The following is a 25762-nucleotide window of genomic DNA, read 5'->3' as shown; positions in this document are numbered from 1 at the left end:
GGGGTGGATTCTGCCAGCTCAGCAATAGATCTGTCAACTGATCACCACTGAGCAGGCGGATGGCTGGTACTTGTCCGCTCAGCCTATGCAGAACAGACAAAGACTCCGCTTCATTCCTCTCTGGGCTGTTCAAATGTAAATGAACTGCCTATCCATTTACACCAGGCTGCCATTCTATCCGATCTGCTAGACCATCTGTCTGTTTTTAGGGAATCAGATCAGATTGCATGTAGCCAGGTGTCAATAGACACACGTCTGTGTACACCCGCCATTTCAATGAGGAGAATGGAGGTTCCAATCAGGTCCTGCCTGAAAAACTAAAAGGCGGACCACATCGGTTCACAGATGTGACCCTTGTGCTGCTATGTCCTCCTTTTCACCAAAATCTTCCTCCCCAGATGCCCCTCCCACCCTACCACCATATTCTTTCATAATCTTCTGCTGTGGTGAGGTTAATAGAACTAACTTGTCTATATTCCCATCACACACATTCCTGGATCACTAAGCTCATCGGTAGCGAGTGCTGTACCGACTACCAGCTGGACACTGGAATCACAGATCCATGCACATACTCGCCAACACACCATGGACCTTCAAATGCAATCCAAAGCTTTTATTGCAGAGAGATCACATCACAAAAGAACAAGTGCAACATTTGGGAGCCGCACAGGACCCCTTTACATGCCTGACCAAGGGGTCCTGTGCAGCTCCGAAACATTGCACTTGTTCTTTTGTGATGTGATCTTTCCACAATAAAAGCTTTGGACTGCTTTTGAAGATCAATGGTGTGCTGGCGAGTATGTGTGTTAATTGAACTAAGGGGCAGTGAAAGGCGCCAATCAAGAGTTGCCCAACTCTGCCCGCCCTTTCCACCCAGCACCGCCATTCATAGAATTTCTTACTACAGCTTCTATGAATAAAACAGATCTATGAATGGAGAAGAGAGGGATGATTGATGGGTCAGCCGCCTTCATTCATAGATCATGTTACATTTATAGAAGCTGGAGTAGACATCATTTTTAGTAACCAACTGTTGTTACTAATTACAAGTTCCTTTATGTCCCATAGCCAGCTGACATTCTTCTCACCCCCCTAAAAGTCTATTTATTTTCTTCTCAGACTATTTTTTGGGGAATTTTTTTTTCATTTACAGTTTTCTCAGATTTTTTTTTTTTTTATAATGTCAACCAACTACCGAGTTTCCCCGAAAATAAGACCTACTGTGATTTTCGGGGAGGGCTGAAATATAAACCCCACCCCTAAAATAAGCCCTAGTTTAACCATTTGCCAACTGCCGGCAGTATATATACTGCGGCAAGTCGACTCTGCCCCGCGCACGCTCCCATTCGCCACAGGAAAAAAAAATTGGGATTTTCTTTTACATTTGGTGATAGCCGTCACCAGGACAAATAGAGTGATCACTCGAATGGGGACACAGACAGCAATAAAAACTGACAGGCATTCTAATCCCTTTCCACTCTAATTATAATAAGGAATGACAAAAACACAATTCCCCCATCCACACACTGAATGTGGATAGTGGAATCACTCCAGCTGAGCTATTGTATACTGACAGTGGGGAGACTTCCCCACCATCAGAATACACTGATCAGCACTGCTGGCTAAAGGAAGTGGCACTAATAGATTGGGAAAAACCCTACAGGCTGGTGGTACAGAAGTTGATCAGTGGATCGACTTTTGTGCATCAAGCCTATCCATACATGGATTGAAATTCGGACGATCCCTGTCTAACCGGCTGAGTTTCAATTCACGTATGGCTGGCTTTAATCTTTACTTCACCAGTAACTATTTAATACAGGGTACATCCAACATGTGCCAGCATTTCCTTCATGCTTGTGTACAACTGATAAAACCAAACCGTTCTGACGAGAGAGAGAGGGGGCGTCATTCCACATTCAGCTGTCTGTGTAATCTGATATCTCCTTCACTGTAAGTCTATTTAACAGCACAGCCATTTCCTTTGCATCCTTTCCCATAATTCTCTGTTTTCACATATGGCTAAAGGCTTAAACACTGACTCTTAGGTGCATTATTTTCTGCTAATCTCTGTAACCCATAATTTTAGTAAATTTAACGTTTGAAATGACTTCAGGAAATATAACATGTTTGTTGCTAAATGGCTAGTAAACTGCAGCCGCAAATGTTGGCTTGTTGAGCACTATGAATAACTTTTCAGGTCTCAACCATCCCAACTATGCTGTTCCTCAGAATGCATGCGGGCTGACCGAGAGGCTGTTGAGCCTTACTTTGAACTCTGTCTAAGGTTTTGAAGATAAAATCAGTTTGTAAAGTTTGCTGTGGATGGTTACCAAAGCACTCAGGCTGTATTAGCATTTCCCATTCCCAGAGAGCTGGGCAGCCTCCACTATGCCTCCTCGCTCATCAGTGCAGTGTATGAAAACCATGGCTTTTTTGTAGTAGGGCTTTAGGACCAACAAGACAATGATTTGCATGGACCCACCCACTATCCTAACATGTATAAACCCCTTCGTTTTTTAAATTTTTGATTGAAGTGAGACATGCAGACATATTGGGGTAGATTTACTAAAACAGAAGAGTGCAAAATCTGGTGCAGCTCTGCCGAGAAACTAATCAGCTTCCAAGTTTTTATTTTCAAAGCTTAGATGAATGTACAGTGGCATCAGATTTTACACACTCCATTTTTAGTAAATCAACCCCATTCTGTCTTTAGAAGGCTCTGCTGTGCATGATATTGGCAGACCCACACCCCTCTTTGGAATGGTTTCAGTTTAGTGATCACTATCTACGTGCTTTTAAATAAACTTATTTTTGTTTAAATAAATTATTACATTTTTTAAAATACGCTGCTCAAACTCATGCTATTTCTGATGGACCCACATAGAAAAACATCAGACTTAGTAGTGTTGAAAGATGACAGGCATTAGCATAAAGGTCACCCATCTCACATGTTATGTTCCTTGGTGGAGCCAGAGGTATTGTCATTTGACATTTGCAGTATCATCATATTGCATGTCTTCCCTGATTGAGAAATGGTTAGTGGGTGAGGTGGTCTGATTATTTCAATACAGAGAGTGTAGTTTGGGGGGGGGGGGGATGCAGATTTACATATTGAAGGATCTCTCATAGAAAAGAAGAAAAAAAGGAACACTTTAAAAACACATCAGATCTCAATAGGGAAAAATATCATGCTGGATATCTATACTGATATGGACTGGGTAATGTGTTAGGAACAAAAGCATGCCTCACCATTTGATGGAAATTAAAATTATAAACCTACAGAGGGCTGAATTCAAAGACACCCCAAAATCAAAATGATGCTCTGTAGTTTGTATGGCCCCCCACGTGCTTGTTTGCATGCCTGACAACGTCAGGGGATGCTCCTAATGAGACGATGGATGGTGGTCTGGGATAGTTTCTCCTAGACCTGGACCGGACCAGGGCATCACTGAGCTCCTGAACAGACTGAGGTTCAATCTGGTGGCGTTAGATGGACCGAAACATGATGTCCCAGAGGTGTTCTATTGGATTTTGGTCAGACGAGTGTAGGTGCCATTCAGTGGTATCAATTCTTTCATCCTCCAGAAACTGGCTGCATACTCTCACCACATGAGGCCAGGCATTGCCGTGCACCGGGAGGAACCCAGGACCCACTGCAGCAGCGTAGGGTCTGACAATGGGTCCAAGGAATTCATCCCGATGCCTAATGGCAGTCAGGGTGCCATTGTCTAGCCTGTAGAGGTCTGTGCGTCCCTTCATGGATATACCTTCCCAGACCATCACTGACCCACCACCAAACCGGTCATGCTGAACAATGTTACAGGCAGCATAATGTTCTGCCTGGCTTGTCCAGACCATTTCATGTCTCTCACATGCGCTCAGATTGAACTTGCTCTCATCTGTGAAAAGCACAGGGAACCAATGGTGGACCTGCCAATTCTGGTGTTCAATGGCAAACGACAATCGAGCTTCACAGTGCTGGGCATTGAGCACATGGCCCACTAGAGGACGTTGGACTCTCAGGCCACCCTCATGAAGTCTGTTTTTGATTGTTTGGTCAAGAAACATTCACACCAGTGGCCTGCTGGAGGTCATTTTGTAGGCCTCTGGCAGTGATCATCCTTTTCCTCCTTGCTCATAGGAGCATATACTTGTCTTGCTGATGGGTTGGGGACCTTCTACCAACCTGTCCAGCTATCCTAGAGTAACTATAAAGCCAAAAAGTGCAGCGCTAAATCAGTGTACAATTAAAATGCTAAAAAGCACGTACAAAGAAAACAAAAAACAGGAGGAAGGGGTAGTGTCCAAATAAATAGTCCCAATATTAGAGTGCAGGAATGTGAATCCACGTGCAAAATAACTTTCTTCCAATGACACCAGGGAAAAGTGTAGGAAGGGGACACCCTTGTGCTCAGGTATAACAAGCAGCTTACCGGAAATCCGTGGCTGCTCAATTTAATGAGACAGCCTCTCCCAGCTGATAGTAAAACAGTAGGTAAACCAATATCAAGCTCAGATGTTTCCAAAGGCTTCCAAAGCTGACAAACGTTTCCCGTGTGTTGTTAAACCAATCTCATTAGTATGTGGCACACTTGGAACTTTTCATTTACTCCAATGAACGTAGAGCCATATGTAGAAAGAAACAGAGGCCCATAGCGTAATCCCGTAAACCAAATAGGTAAAATTTATTAAAAAACTACTTACAATTAAAAAGACAAAAACAGGCATGTAGTATGCGCCGGTCATGGGTCTAACCGCGGCGTCCCGCAGGTCTCCAGATCAGCATGTAGGTAAACAGCCGGCTTCGTTGGGGGGCGTGTGGACGTTTACGTCTGGGATCGCCAACGTTTCGTCATAAGAAAGATTTCTTCTGGGCGTGACCCCAGACGTAACTCACACGCCTATATACCTCCACACCTATGTCTCATGACAGTCCCCTCAGCCAATTGGTATTCAGTCCCAGAAAGTCGGAAATTATATATTTGTAGCCCAATATGCATAGGTAAAAGGTCAAAGGAGACCGTCTGGAGATAGGTAACACTGGATGCTAACAGGAAATGATGATCTGTCTTCCTTAATGCCCATTCGTCCAACAGGCAAAAAGGGGCAGGAAGACGATCGTCACGTGATGCACATCACATAGTGTAATGCTGATTAGGAAGTGACAATCCGTCTTTCTCAATGCCCATTCGTCCAGCATGTAAGAGGGGCGGGGAGACGGACGTCACGTGATGCACATCACGTGATGTAAACAGGAAGTGACGATCAGTATCCTCTGATGACTCATCGTCATCCGGGCGGAAGTGACACACTCGCGCCCATAGCTGATAGGGCATGAGGGCGGAGTCGGAGGTACGATCGTCAATGGAGACACACCCCTTATGAAAGGGAGTGGCGATGGTGTCAGCAGAGTATGTCTAACAGCATCGTTATTATTCTGACATCCCGGTGTATAGGGTGCAGGCTCTGACAGCACAATACAATTAAAAACAGAGCTATATACCAAAGTATATAACTAAAACTGAGAACTCTCTAAGGGTGAGATGGAATATTGAATGGTCATAAAAACAGGCAAAGGAATTGATGTCTAATTCCTTCTACATTTCACCAAATTCCTTTTACACATTTAGTAATTAGCCATTGTGATATTTCATTCCATAAATGTAAAACGCCATCTAGTGGCCAAATAAGTGTGACACCACTGAAAGTGATGAAAACACAAAAAAGGAGAAAAAATAAATTATATTAGAAAATATGAAAACACACTGTTAATGAAAACAGTGAGAATGGGAGTGGGTTAAATTAAAATGTGAATTTTAGTCGAATAATATGAATTAACATGTGAATGAACACATATTATTTTGTGAGGTGATTAACCCATTACTTACTCTCCCTGTATCCTGCGTCCCTTCATGGATATACCTTCCCAGACCATCACTGACCCACCACCAAACCGGTCATGCTGAACAATGTTACAGGCAGCATAATGTTCTGCCTGGCTTGTCCAGACCATTTCATGTCTCTCACATGCGCTCAGATTGAACTTGCTCTCATCTGTGAAAAGCACAGGGAACCAATGGTGGACCTGCCAATTCTGGTGTTCAATAGCAAACGACAATCGAGCTTCACAGTGCTGGGCATTGAGCACATGGCCCACTAGAGGACGTTGGACTCTCAGGCCACCCTCATGAAGTCTGTTTTTGATTGTTTGGTCAAGAAACATTCACACCAGTGGCCTGCTGGAGGTCATTTTGTAGGCCTCTGGCAGTGATCATCCTTTTCCTCCTTGCTCATAGGAGCATATACTTGTCTTGCTGATGGGTTGGGGACCTTCTACCAACCTGTCCAGCTATCCTAGAGTAACTGCCTGTCTCCTGGAATCACCTCCATGCTCTTGAGACACAGAAAACATTTTGGCAATGGCACGTATTGATGTGCTATCTTGGAGGAGTTGGACTGACTGTGCAACCTCTGGAGGGTCCAGGTTTCGCCTCATGCTACCCCCTCTGCTTCTTAACTGACCAGATCATTATTCCAGGAGTTTAACTGACTTGATGCTATATTCTGATTAAAAAGTGTTCCCTTTCATTTTTGTTGAGCAGTGTATATCCGCTACTTTTTACAAATTGCCTGGAGCTACATATTTACTATGGAACTAAAGTAGTGCCATGCGTGTTTCCTGATCCACTAAAAGTGGTGTAGTTTTGTACTTCTTTTAAATTAGGGAAATTACTGTCTTTTTAAAGTTTTTTTTCTTTAGAATCAGCAGAACTTTTCTCTCTCAACATTAACTATTTTTAATCCTTATGCTGCTAGCATTAGTAAATATGAAAGTATATCATATTTACTTGTTTTAAACTTTTTTTTTTTTGTTCAGTTACTTCCTGGTATCCAGGTCCAGCTGAATGATGTCCTACATCCCAAAAGTCTTCAGAAAGGGAGGAGGGGGTTTCTCAGCTTAGCACACTTCCTGCCTGTATGCCTGACCCAAGGGCAGAGGGATTCTCGGAAGTAAATGCTACATGAATCATCTGCCTTACTCAAGATGGCCACCGGCAGACATGCTAGGGAGGTGTTTTTCTAAGTGATAAAATATTATTTTGTACAGTTATATCTGCCCTTTATTAAAACAGATGGTAGATGAGATTAGAATACTTGGCACGTTTCCATACCCTTTTACAACACTGAATGTTAGGTTCTGGTATATTTTCCTTATCTGTCCAGCTCTTTGAAGAGAAATAGCCCACTTTAAATATAATATCTGATCTGTCTAACTCCATCAAGACCATCAATAACCCACCTTAGAATTACAGTCAAATTTTTCTGATGCTGTTGTGTGCAGTATACCCTACCCGTCATTAGGTATGGAGTGGTATAAGGCCCATGGGATGAAGGCAGAGAAGATGCTGAACTGGTTTAGCTGCCAGCCCATTACAAGAACAAACAAAAAATTGACACTCTGAAGATAGTTCATTGCATAATAAGCATGTAGCTGCATAGGCTGTTTCAAGTTGTTAGTATTCAATAACTTACATTTATCTTGTGTGAATCAATCAACTGCTTCAGGTGTGAAAGGTTTACTTTGAAGCACATAGCTCTAGTTATAAGTGGAGAAGGAGCAGAAGGGAAAGTAGAATTTGTACCTCATCCTTACAATGAGGAATGTTTTAGTGTACTAAAGGTGTCATGTTTAAGGCCTGCCTAAGTCCTTTGTGCTTGCATGCTTTTTCTCCATTGTCATGGCAACGCTAAGATTTGGGGTGGTAGGGATGTTATGCGTCATTCAGCTGTCATTAGGCACCTCCGAACATCTTTGTGACATTAAAATCTTCCATGCACTTGTATTTCCTTAGAGTTGCCATATAAACAGTTGGCAGAGGAGGAACTATGTTGGGGGAGGAATTGGGACAAGCAGCAGGATTACAATCTCTGTTCATAAATATACTTAAACCTTATTGCTTGCCCTTTTAATTTCAACTTATCATTTTCTCCAATGGTATGGATGTTCTTGTAGCAAGCTGCTGGAATGTTGGACTGTTTTGCCCTTCTCAGTTGTGGCCTACCCTATGATTGGACCCAACAATGACCAACTCATTCATAGTAATGTAAAGGGAATTGTTAAGGGTGGCCAAGACTAGCTCTGTAAGGAAGAACTGGTTTAACTGGCTCAGCGATGACTGGATTTATCAAGTATCAAATATTGGAGCAATTAGAAGTACAGTTGGATACATGTCAAGGTTTTCATCTTCCATCACAAAACAGACTTTTTAGGGGCATTAAATATTAGAGGTCTTTTATAAATCATTTTTTAAATATACTGGTCTTCTGTTTCTGATTTTAAATACTCATTTGAGCTATTCAAAATAAACCTTTAAAAAAAGTTCCAATAGAGATTGTCAAACACCTAGCAAAGCTTTTAACAGTCTAATTTTTAGCAGAGTCGTTTGTGTTTTTGAATGCCAGAATGAACAGTACTTTCCTACAATCCCCTGTTCTTGTATTGTATAGTCGGTGTAAAATTAAGTTGCTGATTGGTCTTGGTTTCAGCTGACCAAATGGCTGTTATGATCCTTCTATGCAGGGGATACAGGCAGCCTATTGGCACAGTGCAGAATGAATTAAAGTGATTGTAAAGTCTTGATTAACCACTTATGGACCGGAAAGATTTTCCCCCTTAATGACTAGGCAATTTTTTGCGATACGGCACTGCATTACTTTAACTGACAATTGCACAGTCCTGCGATGCTGTATCCTAATATAATTGATGTTCTTTTTTCTCTTTCGTCCACCGATGGACGTAGCTGCTGCTTTAAATCATAGACGGATGGTTAATAAGCCCCTCCCACTAGGAGTGATGAGGTAGAGCCAAAGGCTTTGACACACCCAGGGGGGCGGGGTCACTGGGTTATTACCCCTGGCCTCACCGTTGCATCTTCAGTTTTAGCTGCCTGGTCTTAGGAGTGGCCAAACCGCTCGCTGCTGGGACCTTTTTGTCCTAGCTCTGTTTTAAACATCTTAAAGGGAACCTTTTTTATTTTATTTTTTTGTTGCTGCGGTCTCCAGTTCCTGTGGAATTCGACTGGATTTCAGACTGGCTATGTGAGAGCCTTACGGTCTTGTTTGTGCCAGCGAGCACTTTAAATCATAGACAGATGGTTAATAAGCCCCTCCCACTAGGAGTGACGAGGTAGAGCCAAAGGCTTTGACACGCCCAGGGGGGCGGGGTCACTGGGTTATTACCCCTGGCCTCACCGTTGCATCTTCAGTTTTAGCTGCCTGGTCTTAGGAGTGGCCAAACCGCTCGCTGCTGGGACCTTTTTGTCCTAGCTCTGTTTTAAACATCTTAAAGGGAACCTTTTTTATTTTATTTTTTTGTTGCTGCAGTCTCCAGTTCCTGTGGAATGCCGACTGGATTTCAGACTGGCTATGTGAGAGCCTTACGGTCTTGTTTGTGCCAGCGAGCGCTTGCAGACAGTAGTTTCCGCGCTGGGTCTCCATAGCAACTATGAACACACACACCTGGCATGTCAGCGTTGCAGCGTGCCCCTTGGCCGTCTGTCAGGATGGACGCCCACCTTCAGCAGCGTGGTCTGGTAAGTACAGTCCCCCCAGTTGGTTAGTGGGCCTGGGGCGGACGTGGGCTCCTCCTTAGGTGAGTAGGACCCTCGGGTACACATACCTCCTACCACCCTCCTCCACTATGAGGGGTCACCTGGGACCTTTCCCTCCTACCTTGACCTCTCCCTATAAAAAACCATAAGGTGTGACCACCTTTCTCCTGCGCTTGGTATCCCAGCCCCACTACCGCACTCCTTACGGGACTCAATCCTGGCTTCTCAAATGGCTATGGTCTTGCTGCCCAAAACGGACTGGGGTAGTCCACCGATACTGAAAGCAAAAAAAAAAACAAGAAGAGGGCGCACCGACCTAGCGCATTATCCTCAATAACAGGCTTTATTGTATAACATTAAAAATGGCTACTCACAGACGTAGATGATAGTAAAGCATATCGAGCTTAACTGCTCAAATATCCGGGTCAGTCCATGTGAATGTCCATGACCGATGAGATGATAGCTGACGCGTTTCGAGGCTCAGCCTCTGAGGAACCTCTTAAAGGCGCAGTGCACGCCGGTAGCGATAGACTTGCTGGGACCTGTGGTGCCTTTGTAACCTCACTTAGCCTCAGGGGTGTTAATGTTTGGTGATTGTGCGCGGATTGCTCCCTCTTAGGCCATTGCTCCTGTTTTCAGGAGAAGCTTCTGTTTAACCCCTTGCAGTGCAGGTTCCGGTGTTTCCCCGTTTCCCTGTCTGTTCTTTACATTCTTACTATGCAATCCTACTGTTTGGCCATATGTCTAACATGGATTCCCCAAGTTTGTCTGCGACCCCCGATGTATCGCTTCTGATGCTCATGATGTGACTTTATTGTCTGTGATGCAAGAAATGTCCAGAAAAATGGACAAAGTTATTACGGCAGCATTTACTAAGAAACGCCCTTGGCCCTCGTCTGTCTCATCTCAGACCTCAGATTCTGAGGCCGATATGGTCGCCGGCGATGCAGGCCCCCTTTTGGTGGATGCGTCCTCGCATTCAGACTTTTCTGACACAGAAGAGGATCTTTCCACACCCTCCTTGGCACAGGAAAAGGCGCTGGTAGATGCTTTGATATCCTCAGGGAGAGACACCCTAAAAATCACGGATGCGATTTCTAAACCGCAAGGAGCCTTGGTATCCTTTTGGATCCCTCAGGGCAAGGAAATCGGCCAGGGTTTTCCCTTGCCCCGAAGTCTTGTCCCTCCTTGGTGGAGGAACAATGGTGGCGACCTAATCGCACACTTGCAATTCCCAAACGTTTGGCTAGACGGTACCCGTTTGAGGAAGAGATCTTACGCAAATGGATGGTCCCCCCTCAGGTGGACCCCCAGATATGCGGTATTCACAAGGCCACGGTTTTACCTGTGGCAGAATCCTCATCTCTCCCTGATCCGGTTGACAGACGTATTGAGGTCTTATCCCGACACCTGTATACGGTAGTGGGATCTATTCTCAGACCTGCCCTGACTACCATTCTAGTCTCTCAGACTGTTTGAATGGGTAAAGGCTTTGAAAGAGGCACTCACGGTATCCCCGTTACCGCCATCTGCCCTTGAATTCGCTGACCATTTATCGCAGACTGCAATTTGTATGCAATGCTAACCTGGATTTTCTTCCGCTCGCGGCCAGAGCGTCAGTGGTAAGTGTGCTCATCAGACGTGCGATCTGGCTAAAGCCTTGGTCGGCCGACCAGGCTTCTAAGAAGCTTTTGGCGGATCTTCCCTTTCAGGGTGATGGCCTTTTTGGTTCCTCCTTGGATGACTTGATCAAGACGGGCACTGGGGGGAAAAGAGCACACTCCTGGGCTCTCCGGGTACAAGATTTTTATTCCCGTCCGCCAGACAGACAGCGGGGCTGCAGGAAGCAATTCAGGATATGCTATCACAAGGCGTGATTGTACCAGTTCTTCAGGTATGCTTTCGAGGGTTCTATTCGAACCGGTTTACCGTTTCACGGAAGGAGGGCAAATTGCGTCTGATCTTGGACCTCAAAACTCTGAACCTTCTTTGTGCGCATCCAGAAATTTTGCATGGAGTCCCTGCCTCAATCTATATCAAGGATGCCTATCTCCATGTCCCTATTTGTCAGGGTCATCAATGATTCCTTCGCTTCGCGGTGGGCAAGGACCATTTTCAATTTGTGGCATTACCGTTTGGTCTCGCCTCTGCTCCCAGGGTCGTCACCAAGGTGTTAGCCCCTATCCTGGCTCTGCTACGACAGAGAGGAATAGCGATTCTGGGGTACCTGGATGATCTTCTTCTCCGATCGGACTCGTCTGTGACATTGGAATGGGATTTGGAGGTGACCATTCACATTGTGAAGCAGTTTGGTTGGAATGTCAACCTTCAGAAATCTGCCCTGGTTCCAACAACCAGACTGGAGTATCTAGGGATGATCCTAGATTCAGCTTCGGCAAAGGTATTTCTACCTCCTGTGAAGTTACAGAAGTTAAGGGAAGCGATTCTGTCCCTGCTGGCTTGCGACCTGGTGTCTCTCAGGTCATCTTCGTAGGTGCCGGGCCTGATGGTGTCCTCTTTCGAGACTGTGCTCACATGCTCAGGACCACACAAGACTTTTGGCGACAGGAGATCCTTGTCAAATGGGACAAGGATCCTCTATCCCTGGACAGTCTGATTCGTTTGAGTCGGAGATCCAAGGACTCCCTGAATTGGTGGCTCAGTTCTCTGAATCTTCTCCACGGGAAATCCTTCCTTCCAGTATTCTGGACGGCGGTATCCTGAATGTCTGTCTGACTGGTTGGGGGGGGGGGGGTACTGGGCACCCTGAATGTTCAAGGGACCTGGACTTTGAAAGGGTCCAAGCTCCTGATCAACGTTCTGGAACTGAGAGCAATCTAGTTGAGCCTGTTCCACTGGACGGACAATCTCAAGGGGTGTTCTGTCCGAGTCCAGTCCGACAATGTCACGGCCGTGGCATATGTCAATCATCAAGGGGGCACCAGGAGTGCCCTGGTGGCTCTGGAAGTAGCCAAGATCCTGCGCTGGGCAGAGGACTATGTCCCAGCCCTATCCGTTGTGTACATTCCCGGCGTAGACAAGTGGCAGGCAGACTACCTGAGTCGTCAAACCCTGGATCAGGGAGTGTGGTCCCTGCATCCACAGGTGTTCCGCCAGCTGTGTCTCCGATGGGTGACCACGGATGTGGACCTGTTCTTCTCCAGACAAAACAGGACAGTTTCAAAGTTTGTGGCTCGGTCCAGAGATCCTCTGGCCAACGCAGTAGACACCCTGGTGGCTCCCTGGAGCCAGTAGGGGCTAATTTATGCGTTTCCTCCGTTGAAACTTTTATCTCGCCTGCTACGCAGGATCCAGTTGGAGGGGATTCCGGTAATTCTGGTGCCTCCCGATTGGCCGCAGAGATCCTGGTACGCTGACGTGATTCAGCTGAAGGTCGCAGGTCCGTGGACACTTCCTCTGTGGGAAGATCTTCAATCTCAGGGTCTGATCTTCTATCCTGCTTTACAGTTGCTGGCTTTAACGGCTTGGCTGTTGAGAGCAAGGCTTTAAAGGACAGGGGTCTGTCCGATTCTGTGATCCCTAACTTACTCAGGGCTAGGAAGTCCACTACTTGGAAGATTTATCATCGTACGTGGAAAGCGCACATTGCTTGGTGCGAATCGCTGAAGCTGCATCCTGGATCCTTTGCTATCAGCAGGATCCTGACCTTTCTACAGAAAGGGGTTGACCAACGTTTGGCGTTGGGGACTCTTAAGTGTCAGATCTCGGCCTTGCCTGTGTACTTCCAACGCCCTTTGGCTACGCACTCTGATTCGTACGTTTCTTCAGGGGGTTTGCAATTTTGCTCCCCCCAGGAGGTTTCCGTTACCTCCTTTGGACCTTAATTTGGTTCTATCGGTTCTTCAGAAATCTCCTTTCAAGAACATAAGACACATTTCCTTGCTCGCCTTGTCGCAGAAAGTTGCCTTTTTGGTGGCGCTATCTTGCCGCTCTCCTTATCTGGTAATACACAGGGATAAGGTAGTGTTACGGCCTAATCTGTCGTTTCTTCCTAAGGTGGGTTCAGACTTACATTTGAATGAAGACATAGTGCTTCTGTCACTCTGTCCGAAACCTTCACATACTAAGGAAATTGCCTTGCATTGCTTGGATGTGGTTCGTGTGTTTCTGGAGACTATTGAGTCTTTCCGTAAGTCGGACTCTCTGTTTGTGAATATGGATGGACCCCGTAGGGGTCTGGCTGCGCCTGTGGCGACCACCTCTTGATAGATCAGACAGACGGTGGTGAAGGCGTATTCTCTTAAGGGCAAGGTTTCTCCTTTCCCTGTTACGGCTCACTCTACGAGTTGAGTGCCTCTTGGGCTTTCCGCCATCAGGTGTCAGTGATGCAGGTTTGCAAGGCGGCCACCTGGTTGTCTGTACATACGTTCAGCAAGTTTTACAGAGTGGCTGTGTTAGCATCCTCAGATGCGTCCTTTGGTCGCAAGGTTTTGCAGGCCGTCATTTTAGGAGCACAGTCTACTTTTCCTTCTCCTTAATGGTTTCTACAATTTAGCCCCAGTTGTTGCTTGTTGGGCTCCATGGTATATAGTTGGCTATGTTAGCCGTGGGAATTGCATTCTTTTAAGTTTGTCCTTTCCCCACCCCTCAGTGGTTACTGATTTTGGGCGTCCCATCCGTCTATGATTTAAAGCAGCAGCTACGTCCGTTGGTGGACTCAGAGAAATGGATTTTACGGTAAGTGAAAAATCCCAATTTTTCCCACAAATAGAGCTTTCTTTTGGTGGTATTTGATCACCTTTGCGATTTTTTATTTTTTGCGCTATAAAAAAAAAAAAAAAGAGCGACAATTCTAAAAAAAAATATATATTTTTTACTTTCTGCTATACAATATTCCTAAAAAAAAATTTTAAATCAAATTTTCATCATTTTAGACCAATTTGTATTCGACACATCTGACACCTAACTGACATTTTTGACATGATTGGGTGGACCAGTGCTAAATCAGTAATCAGTGCTAAAAAATATGCACTGTTACTGCACTAATGACACTTGCAGGGAAGGGGTTAACACCAGGAACGATCAAAGGGTTAAATGTGTCCCTAGGGGGGTGCTTTCTAACTGTGGGGGATGTATTTACTGAATGAATACAGAGACCTGTATTCCTAGATAAGAGGAACACAGGCTCCCTGTGTTCATTACTGAAAGAACAGCGGTCTGCCATGTTTACAACGGCAGACTGCTGTTCTGTCTCCACGAGGAGCAATCGCGGGTGCCCAGTGGCAATCGCCCCTGCCAGACCCGCTGATTGGCTCCCCCTGTGGCGAATGAGCGCACACCCCCACCCACAGTCCCGCGAAGCGGCGTGCAGTTTGGTCGTTTCGCGTGACAGAGTCGGCCAGCCGCATTATATGTACTGCTGGCGGTCGGCAAGTGGTGAAAGAAGAAAGATAAAAAATAAAATGGTATACTTACCTGCTTTGTGCAGTTGATTTTGCACATAGTGGTCCAGATCCTCCTCTTCTCAGGTCCCTCTTCGGTGCTCCTGGCCCCTCCCTCCTGTTGAGTACCCCCACAGACACCTGAGCCGAGGCACAACTCGCTGTGTCCATTCAGACACGGAGCCGCTGCCTGTCCCCGCCTCCTCTCCTGATTTGGTGACTGACTTTGATTGACAGCAGCAGGAGCCAATCAGGACACGCTGCTGTCTCAGCCAATGAGGAGGGGGAGTCCCGGGCAGCTGAGACAATCTTGCAACATCACTGGATAAAGACAGGCTCTGGAAGGTATTAGGAGGGCTGCTGCATGGAATGCTTGAAGATTAAGAAAAAAAAACCCTTCTGCCTTTACAATCCTTTTAACTAGTTTTGGTTCTTTCCGAGTGATCCTTCCTGCTTGTGACTTGACGTCACAGAGTTTTATTGCCATGTTATATTCTTTATGAACAGATTATAAACACTGGGAATGCTGAAGCCCAATAAAATAAACTGTGTTTTCCAACAATGCTGATCCAAAGGGCTTTATTAGTGACATAAATTCTCCAGTTTATTACTCACTCAGAAAAATATTTTTATTTGCATAGTATTCCATCTCGTGTTTTCAAAGGGTTAGTAACACACTTTTGTCTTTGTCTGTCTGAGCAATGCGGATGGGTGCGTTGACTGCTGATGGTTGTGTTGCTGTTCTGTGTGCATGTGCTCACTGTCTGCCTCTGTCTTGTAAAATGTCACAGACCATCTCATCAATACCACCAGCGTGTCTGGTTGAATTTCTAAAGCATTTAGGAGAACAAAGTGTATTTACGTCTTTGAAACTTTGCAGTTGTGTAGTCTATTTTTACTATTATTTTTATTTTGAATATTGTAATTTTAAATGAACACCAGCTTGGCATAGTATCATTGGTCTTTTGTGCCTATTGCTAGCCATGTCCAGTTCCTCAGCTGGGAGCTTTCTCTAGTCTTGTTGCCAAAGTGCTTGCTAAAACTACTCCTGATTCTTCAACTCAAATTCTCTCATTGGTCATGTAATCAATGCAACCATCAGATTTTCTGAATTCCACTAGCAGAGTGGTTGACACATCTGATATTTTAATATTTTTGTCCAGTGCAAAATGCATGTGCAAACTCCTCTAGGCATATAGACACATCAGGGGCTCAGACAAACTTTTATAGAGTGATACAAACTTCAGCAGGATATATTCCACTTAAGGCTTTTTTTTTGTGGCAGCACGTGTATTTTAATGTGTAATAAAGGCTCAGACAGTACAACCAGTTCTCTCACAGTGTGCACTGTAAGAAAGGGAAACTTAGGGTGTGTGACTTATGAAGACAGCAAGAAATATTTTTTGCAGTATCTGTAGCCTTTTTAGATTTTATTTATTTATTTTTTGTGAGTGTTCTAGATCTACAAAACATTTTCTTTTCGTGAGAATAAAACTGAAGTATCATGATAACTTTTCAAAATAGGCAGTTACATTGATTTTGAAATTTAGTTTTGAAAAATGTTATGGCTGTAGAAATAGTTGTCATTTTTACATTACATGGAGTACAGTTGAGCAAAGAAGAGCTGAAGAAGGACTTAAACACTATGCTTAGCAGCACCACTCAATGCTAAGCGACAGCTGAAAAAGCAAAATATTGGGATTCATAGAGAGATGTTGCACTTTAATTTTAGGGCCCCTTACACATGGGGTAGGCTCCATTGGAGTAGTCCGCCTCCTCAGCGGGGAATTTGTCCACTGGTCCCCGCCAAGCAGGCAGATGGCTGGTTCCATGTCTGCTCTGCTTATGCAGAGCGGACACAGACGCATCTTCTATGAGCGGTCGAGCTGTAAACAGACCACCTGTCTGTTTACACCCGACTTCCATCCGTTCCATCAGACAGATGGGTAAAGGATCCCCATCTGTCTGTTTTTAGCGGTCAGGATCGGATTGGATTTTGGCGGGTGTTAATGGACACCCCATTTTGGAAACTGAAGGGCTCGAGCAGGTTCGTCTGAAGAACTGACAGGCGGGCCCGACCAGTCCGTCCGTGTGGGCCCATATTATTACATCTCCAGCATAGGAGGAAATTTTGGAGTTTTGGAGGGCTTTAAAAGTGGGCAAGTTATTAAAAAGGCTGTAAAATCTCATAGTGATTAAACTGGCTATACTCTGCTTAAATTTTGGCTGATTCCTGCAAAATCTGACAAAATTTGAGCTGTGTGTGGCTGTGTCAGGATCCACCCTGCTCGACAAAAGTACTTTTCTTAATTGCCTTTCTTTTGAGGGAAAGTTAAGTTGTCCGAAAGAAAATAAACAGAAGGAAAACAGAAAAGTGGAACAGTGGACATGGATCAGTGCAGCCTCAGTAAAACCATGGGAGCCATACCTAGACTCCACACCATGCAGACAGACTGTAATGTTGCTTTGGGCACTGGATGCAGCACGGGTATTCACCTTGGCACTCTGTGCTGTGCGTTTAGTCAGTTGTGGGGTGCTATAAAGGTCCAGGACCGTGGTCCATCCCTGTGGAACCCAGACCCTAAAGACCCCTTTGGCGGTATGCCTACTATAAAGGGCTAAGTCTGTACTCTTAAGGGATTTTTATGTACCGTAGTTTACCATTCCATGAGTGTGCGTGATTTTAAAGCATGATATGTTGGGTATCTATTTACTCGGCGTAACATCATCTTTCACATTATAAAAAAAATTGGGCTAACTTTACTGTTTTGTTTTTTTTTTTATTAAAGTATTTATAAAAGTGTATTTCTGTGTGACATAAAATTGCAACGATCGCCATCTTCTTCTCTAGGGTATCTGCTAAACAAATATTAGCCTTGTTTGATGTGGCCTGCAAAATCCACCAAGTCTTGCTTAAAACCCTCTTTCCAATGATGGGGCTCCATCATTCCTAAGAACAGGGAAACTTCTGATATAGCTTGCCTCTCTCTGGGTCACAGACTGCCCAAACCTTTGAGTTCAATCAGTAGTTTCAAAGTAGTTGTCCAGTCAGATTTTGAGAATGCACTTAAACCATCTTTTGTCATAGGAGTAGTTGTGCCAGTAATTCCACGAAACAGGTTCAAAGGTTTCTATTCAAACCTGTTCACGGTACCAGTGCCCAATAGCGGCATTTGTCCTATTCTTGACCTTAAATCCCTCAACAATTACTTTTCAAATTCCAAAATTTTGCATCCAGAAGGTCGATTTATCTCTTCTCTGCGACAAAGGGTATACCTGTCACCCATAGACATTCAATATGTCTATCTCCATATTCCCATTCCCATCCACCTCTTCAGTGTTTTTCAGCTCAGCAGTATTTTATTTTGCAGTGGCACACAATCATTTCCAGTTTGTTGCATTGCCTTTTGGCCTGTCCTCTGCCCCCAGAGTTCTCACAAGGTCCTAGCACCTCTTCCTGCCCTTGTCAGAACTTGGGGCATCCACATAACAGGTTATCTGACTTACCTTCTGAAGGACTCAACTCCCTTCCAGCTGTCCACAGGACAATTCAGATGCTCCTGGCTGCCATCTAGCGGATCAATCTCTTTGTCTGGAATGCTTTGGTCTGGTACTAGGCACATCCAAAGCAAAACATTTTCTTCCAGAGAAGAAAAATCTCTTTCTCAGAACCTAATGCTCAAGAACTGATGTCAAAGAAACATCCTTCATTGGGATTCTCCATGAGAGTTCTAATCCTCATAATAGGCTCCTTTCATTCAACATCTCTCCAAAACATCTTGTTGCCCTGGAACAAGCATGCTTCTCAATCTACCCCTGCTTCTGTCCAGCCAAGCAAGTTATTACCTAACTTAAAGGATCTCCGACCCAGTATTAAAGAGTAACTCCACTTTTGTTGAGAAAAAAAAAACATATCCCCCCCCCCCCCCCCCGGGGTGATCTATGTACATCGCAACGATTTTAACGAACGTTGTTGCAGATTCCTACCTTTTGCTGTTCTAAATAAATCCCTGTGTGTTTGTCTGTGTCCATATGGGAAAGTGAATCTAATGGGAGTGGTTTCATAATTATCAATCAGCTGTGTACCTGCAGGGTGCTAATGAGGAAAGCTGCTGGGCTTGCATCCCTTTAGACGTGATTTCCCATTGGGAGTATCTCACCACATATTACATTTTTGTTACAGGGAATGCCTGAAATCTGACTTGCATCTTAGGGCAGACATCTGGGAACATCCGTGAGCCAGTGACACAAGCAGAAAGTTACATTTCTGCGTTCTGCAAACATTCTGTGTAAAGAACACCTTTAGGTAGCCATATTGCAATACATTTTTTAGAAAATTACAGATCTGCAGATTGGAGGGGGAAGGTCATTTTTAATAACATTTAATTACAATAGGACTTGTGTCCCAATTGTATATGCTGTATTATTTTTTCTTTATTTTTTTTTCTCACAAAAAGTGGAGTTACCCTTAAACCCTTTCCTTCCTTATCACTGGAAAGTGTTAACAACAGATGCCAGTCCTTTAGACTGGGGAGGAATGCTCCAGTCACTCAAAGTCCAGTGAACATGGTCATTAGTGGAAGCTAAGCAACATCCTGGGGCTCAGAGCAATAAGGATGGCTCTGCAACACTAACCCCCCCCCTTCTGCAAGGGCACCCAATCAGGGTGCAGTTAAACAATCCATGGGTGTGGTCTATATCAGCCGCTAAGGGGGCACCATGAGTCATGCAGCTATGAAGGATTCAAGCCAGATTATCTCATAGATGAAGACTCACCTTTCATCAACCTCTACGGTCGACATCCAAAAAGTGGTCAACTGGAAAGCAGATTACCTCAGCTACCATTGTCTGGATCAAGGGCAGTGGACCCTTAACACAGACATCCCTTGGGATCCCTTTGAGCCTACACTCCCAAGGACAAATCTCCTTCTACACTTCAGTGCGTCAACACCTCTTGGTTGGTGGGAGGTTTTTGGTCAATGTAGTCCAGTTTTTTAAAGCCATCCCCTGTCCTTTGTTCATACCTTTTGTAAGTTTTACCAATCTTCTGCTGATGCAGCAAGGTTCTTGCAGTGGTACTCTAAAGTTGGGTCTGTTGACCCTTGTTGTTGGACCTGTTGGCACAGTTCTGCTTGTCTCATTGTTGCCCACATTTCTCATTTATTTCACAGATTCACTTTAGGAGATAAAACCTCTAGGTCATAAAGGGCCAAACGAGCTCAGCATTAAATACTACTATGAAATGCTCAGTTACAAATCTGTTAGCCAGCTTGTGAATAGAGCTTCTAAAAGTCTCATGTCGCTACTAAACTTTCATAGACAAATGTGTCTGACTCATAAGTGATTCAAATTTGTCAGATCTGCATTCCATGTACATAAATCTTTGACTTGTTTGGACAAATATTGTTGACTAAAAGGAGGATTAGAGAACATGGCAAATATGCATCATCCAGAGAGGCTTCCAAAGGTTGTAGTTGCACTATGGGTCTCCTTAAACCTAACCGAGCTATCTTTCAAAGCCTATGACAGCTGTACAATAAGGAAAAGGTAATCCTGACAGTAATGACAGCGTATCTGTCAGTGTTCTTTGGAATTATCATTATATTGTTTGAGAAGAGAATGCAAAAAAAAAAAAGCTTTGAGACTCTTTGGAGTTTTTACGTTTTATGTTTCCTAAAAGTATTGTGTAAAAATGACTTGAAAGAAAAGTTAAAATTGTAGCTATAATTTTGTTAAAAATACAAACATGAAAAGTTTAACTTTAGGCCCCTTTCACACAGACGGACCGATCGGGTCCGCCTGTCAGTTTTTCAGGCAGACCCGGTCAGGCCATCTATTGCTCTCTGTGGAACGGCAGATGTCCGAGGACATCTGACCCGATCCTATCTGCTTAAAACAGACAGATGGGGATTCGTTCCCCAGCCGTCTGGTGAATCGGATCAGATGACAGTCGCATGGAAACGGACAGGCGGTCTGTTTATATCCGACAGCCTCATAGAGGACAACGGACTCGGTCTGGGTCAGAGGAGCGGATACAGACCTGTCATCCGCATGCTCAGTGGGGATCAGCGGAGAGATCCCCTGCTGAGCGGGCGGATCCGCTGGCGGACTCCCACCAATGTGAAAGGGGCCTTAAACTTAGGCAAACTGCTGAAGTAAGCAAGACATACACTGTTATTTTTTTATTTTTTCATTCAACCTGTAGGCTGAAGAAAAATAAAAAAACAGATTCCTCTTTCCATGCTCTACAGTGCAGATAAATTTCCTGCTGTAGTTATTTGTATTTTGATGGCCGGCCAAACAATCAGCAGCTGCATTTCATTGCAGGAAAGCCACTGTCCTACCGCAAATTTTCTAGCGGGCTTCTTGAGAAAAGTTGATTGAATGTTTGAATTTCAATTAATAGAGCAGTGCCAGCATGGCCATCCACTGAATTTCAGCTGGTTCCCCCAAGACCTGGACCAAACTGTATGGCCAGCTTTAGTCTCATTTTAAACTTGGGTGTTATTTTATATCTGTAGCTATCCCTCAGGCCTAAAGGAATACCTATCAACTTTATCTTTTGTGCCAGAATATTTGTAACCCTGTCCATTCGCTTTTGTGATTCACATACTTTTGCCGGACAGCAAAGCCAGGTTAGTACTCTCTCTCTTCATCACTACAGTTAGCCAATACAACTTGGTTACTAGCCCACCACCAGCCTGATAATTGGTCAGCCAAGAAACATCACCTCACCTCACTGTGGTCAACAATTTTCCAGTGTTTAAGCTAATGGCTTTGCATAGAAAAGACACCCACAACCTGATTAGGGAGTAAGCACGGATGCCTCTTTAGATCCCAGCTTGTGGAGGGAGAAGGAGACCGCGCTAGCGGGGGACTGCCAGAAAATGACTGCTCTGTGCAATATCATTGCACAGAGCAGGCAATTATAACCTCTTTTTATTTTTATACAGGATTTATATAGTGCCAACAGTTTGCACAGCTCTTTACAACACGAGGGCAGACAGTACAGTTACAATACAATTCAATACAGGAGGAATCAGAGGGCCCTGCTCATTAGAGCTTACAATCTAAGCGGGAGGGTCAAGTAAAACAAAAGGTATTGGCTGTGGGGATGAGCTGATAAGGTAAATAAAAATACAGTTGTCAGATAGAGGCGGGATAGTATAATTTGCAGGAAAATCTGGCGAAATGTTAAAGCATATCAATGTTAAAAATGTAAAATTATATATTAATTTTCACATTGTATTTTAATTATTTTGACTGACAGTGAAGAGGCCGTATTTCACCTTCTTACTGCGTGTTTTACCCTTTAAATGCCAAACCAATTTTTTACGACTGCGTGCAACATGGCTCCCTTCACAGAACGTGATGGGGGATACATTTTTGGTGCAGCATGTCTGCAACCCCTTCTAGCTGCCTTTGCAACTTAACAGGGGCTGTCGGGTGGTTGTAAAAATGCCTCTCAGGCACCTATTTTTCGACCCGCAACCACAAGTGTAAACCGAAGAGCTTAGTGGAGTGGTTCACTGACCAGGCTGTATGAGGGGAAGTAATGCTTGGGGGATACAGAGCTACAAGTTCTGAATAGTGTTGTCACCCACTGGCTGTACAGTGTGCAGAAGCAGATGAACACAATTACATATATTTTGGCAGATAACTGTTTTTATAGGTATATGTATTCTGTGAACTGATTTGGGGTTTTCTGATTATAGCACAGCTTCTTTGGTTTCTTGGCAGTGTTGACTGTCGTTGTTTGTTTGGAATTGGCTCCTAAAAGAGCATTATGGCCTAAATGAGTGTATAACACTACCCCCAGAGGAGCTGCTGAATTGTTTTGTGATTTCTCTGCACACCCGAAGATGACTTACCTCGCTCACCCAGCACTGGTTTTTCATAGAATTTAGAAGGCCGAGCATAGCCTAAAAGAAGAGAGAATTAGCAAGTGTTCTTATAAAAACAATAGGTCAAGAATGTTACTCTGAGAGATGTGGTTAAACACCACCAGTATTCTGAACCCTGGCAATTAACAAAAATGAATTGCATTTACTTAGAAGCAGTATATAAAGACATTGCTAACTTGCTATAACAGCCCCCCGTTTTATCCAAATGGCCAGTGATTGATAGAAAAAAATAAACATTGGCTGGCAAAGTTGGGTTCCTGGAAAAAAGCACCATAGTTGCCACCAGACAACAGATTAACTTGCACAATGTTAGTCTCATTCCAGACTGTGGGTGTCCTCTTCTGGGTCTCCAGACATGTGCTTTGATTCAGTTCAAGTCTTAAGACAGAAAAAAGAGTTGCTGTGATTTCTCTTTCAATCCTGCTGATACAGTCCTTTTCCTTCCTTCCTTCCTTACAAGTAATAGGGAGGCTCTCTACTCTAAATCACACCTTGCACCCTCTCAGGGACAAGCTTCATAGTCTCTGAAGCAGGGTCCTTTGTGGTAAGCAGTTTCTCTGCTTTTTTGAGGTCTCATCCAATTGTGGTCCTTTTACGACACCATTGCTAACTTTGTGACTGTCCCCTCTTGTCCTCTCAGTAGCCTGTCGCTCACCTCTGCGTGCTTATTTCTCCTTCTCCTAGCCCTCCCACTTTCTCTCCTTCCTCAGCTAGTCACAGTCCTCAAGGATCGATCGATCCAGACCTAGCATACCCTGAAACCTTTTTGTGCCTGAAAGGTAAAGGCATTCTTGCACATTTTGTTAAACTTACCTTAAAACAAAGCCTTCCAGTGCCATGCTGTTACTGCTGCAGGTACTCCCATCTTCACCCAATATTCCTCCTGGGTTTGCGGACTCCAGCTGTGTAACTGGCTGCACGTTTAGGAGATATTTATACTACTCATAGGTAAGCCTTATTATAGGCTTACCTTTAGGTAAAAGTCAGAGATGGGAGTTTATTCCCACTTTAAAGGTGAGTTCTGCACTTCTGTATGAATGAATCTGCCGTAATAGATATTCAAGTAAACCCTGGCCACACTGCAGAAAAATAATACAGCAGCAACAAAGGGATAAGTTCCACTGCAGAAGGATAATACAACAGCAACAAAGGAAGACGTTCCGTAGCAGTTATCAGTAACTGTCCATGTTACAAGGGTAAGTAAAATGCCATGCCACCAGGACTTCTGTTAAGCTACTCCCCTTTTCTGGCATTCCCCTCTGCATACCATTGTCTTCCCTGACCTTATAAATATTATAATTTCTTATCTTCATCAAATGGTTGTTGCTCAGCTATGTCTCCCACCATCATAGATTTCTTATTACTTTTTATGCCTAACCCCTTCTGTTTTGGGCAGGTTTCTGATTTCTTGTGTTCACCATATTTGTGCTAATATATTCTAACTGTTAATAATATGGTATTGTTATGGCTTGTATGTTCTCATATGGTACAGTTCTGTGTATTGGACCTAGTAAATCAATAATTACGCACTAGTATTTACAATACATAGAAAACATGATCCCAATGGCATCAAAATGGTTTCCTTGTGGGCAAATGTGTTGTCAGACAGTTGTTGCAAAATTCAAAAGCAAAAACTGATATGAATAGAAAGTTTGTGACTGTATAGCACTATTATAAAAGTAGGTAAGACTGAGTGTGAAGCAGATTAAAAACGCTGACTTACATTATTTTTATGTACCTAAAATCTACACACATGGTGCCCACATTTAAGTGTATCGACAGCTAAAACTTTTTTCTCTCAATATGATATAGTAGAGGAGAAATGTCTCTGCTGGGTAGATTCCTTCTTTAAAGTGATACTAAACATAGAAAAATAGATGCTTTTGAACTATGGTGTTGGAGAAGACTTGAAAGTCCCTTGGGCGGCAAGAAGATCGAACCAGTCAATCCTGAAGGAAATCAACCCTGAATATTCACTGGAAGAACAGATCCTGAAGCTGAAACTTGAATATGTTGGCCACATAATGCGAAGAGAGGACTCATTGGAAAATACCCTGATGCTGGGAAACATGAATGGAAAAAGGAGAAGAGGACGACCGAAAACAAGATGGATAGATAGCATCAGCAAAACAATGAACATTAAGTTAAGCAAGCTCCAGGAGGCAGTGAAGGGCAGAAAAGCCTGGTGCGCTATGGTCCATAAGGTCATGGAGAGTCGGACATGACTAAACAACTGAACTATAACAAACATAGAAGTGTTGATTACCATAATTCTTTCACATAAATCATATCAATTATGCCACTGTGTTTTTATTTGTTTTTTAATCTTCTAAGTACCTTATTCTTGCAGCGCTGTTGTGATCACATTGATCTTTCACTGTTCTTTGGCATTTGCAAGATCCTTGGAAGGGGCTTCTTCTACTCTGTTGATGTATGCTCTCTACAGTGTGAATCTGTCTGCACAGCCCTGACTGGTGCTGTGCCAGTAACATAGAAAAAAAAAAAATAAAGAGTTTCAAAAGAGCAATTCAAATTAGATTATAAATCTCAAATAACTGTTTTTACAGCTCCCTATAAATCTTTTCGAACATCAAAGGTGTATTAATATTGGTGTAGGTAGAGTCAAAGATGATTGACCCTAGCTTTCATTTCGTTCAGGTGGCATCTGCATCCAAGGCTTTTTTCTTTTTTACTTTATAGGTATTCGTAATTACATTTGATATATTTATAAACAATTTATATTATATTTATTTATTTTTTGGAGTATATATCGTAAATATAATCAGCATACTCTATCCCGACGAGGGAGGGGAGTATCATTTACCACTGTGTATATGCCCACATC

The 25762-nt window shown here is 43.8% G+C and overlaps 1 protein-coding gene across 5 annotated transcripts in view; it reads left to right on the top strand.

Annotated features, from left to right (window-relative positions):
* Positions 1–25762, top strand: part of RALGPS1 (Ral GEF with PH domain and SH3 binding motif 1) — a 1028186-nt gene that overhangs the window by 450753 nt on the left and 551671 nt on the right. The window lies entirely within an intron of this gene.

The sequence above is a fragment of the Pelophylax lessonae genome (genome assembly GCF_965119305.1).
Source record: "Pelophylax lessonae genome assembly, chromosome: 7".
NCBI lineage: Eukaryota > Metazoa > Chordata > Amphibia > Anura > Ranidae > Pelophylax > Pelophylax lessonae.
Note: the sequence above shows the minus strand (reverse complement) of the source record. Positions and strands in the feature narration are given on the sequence as shown.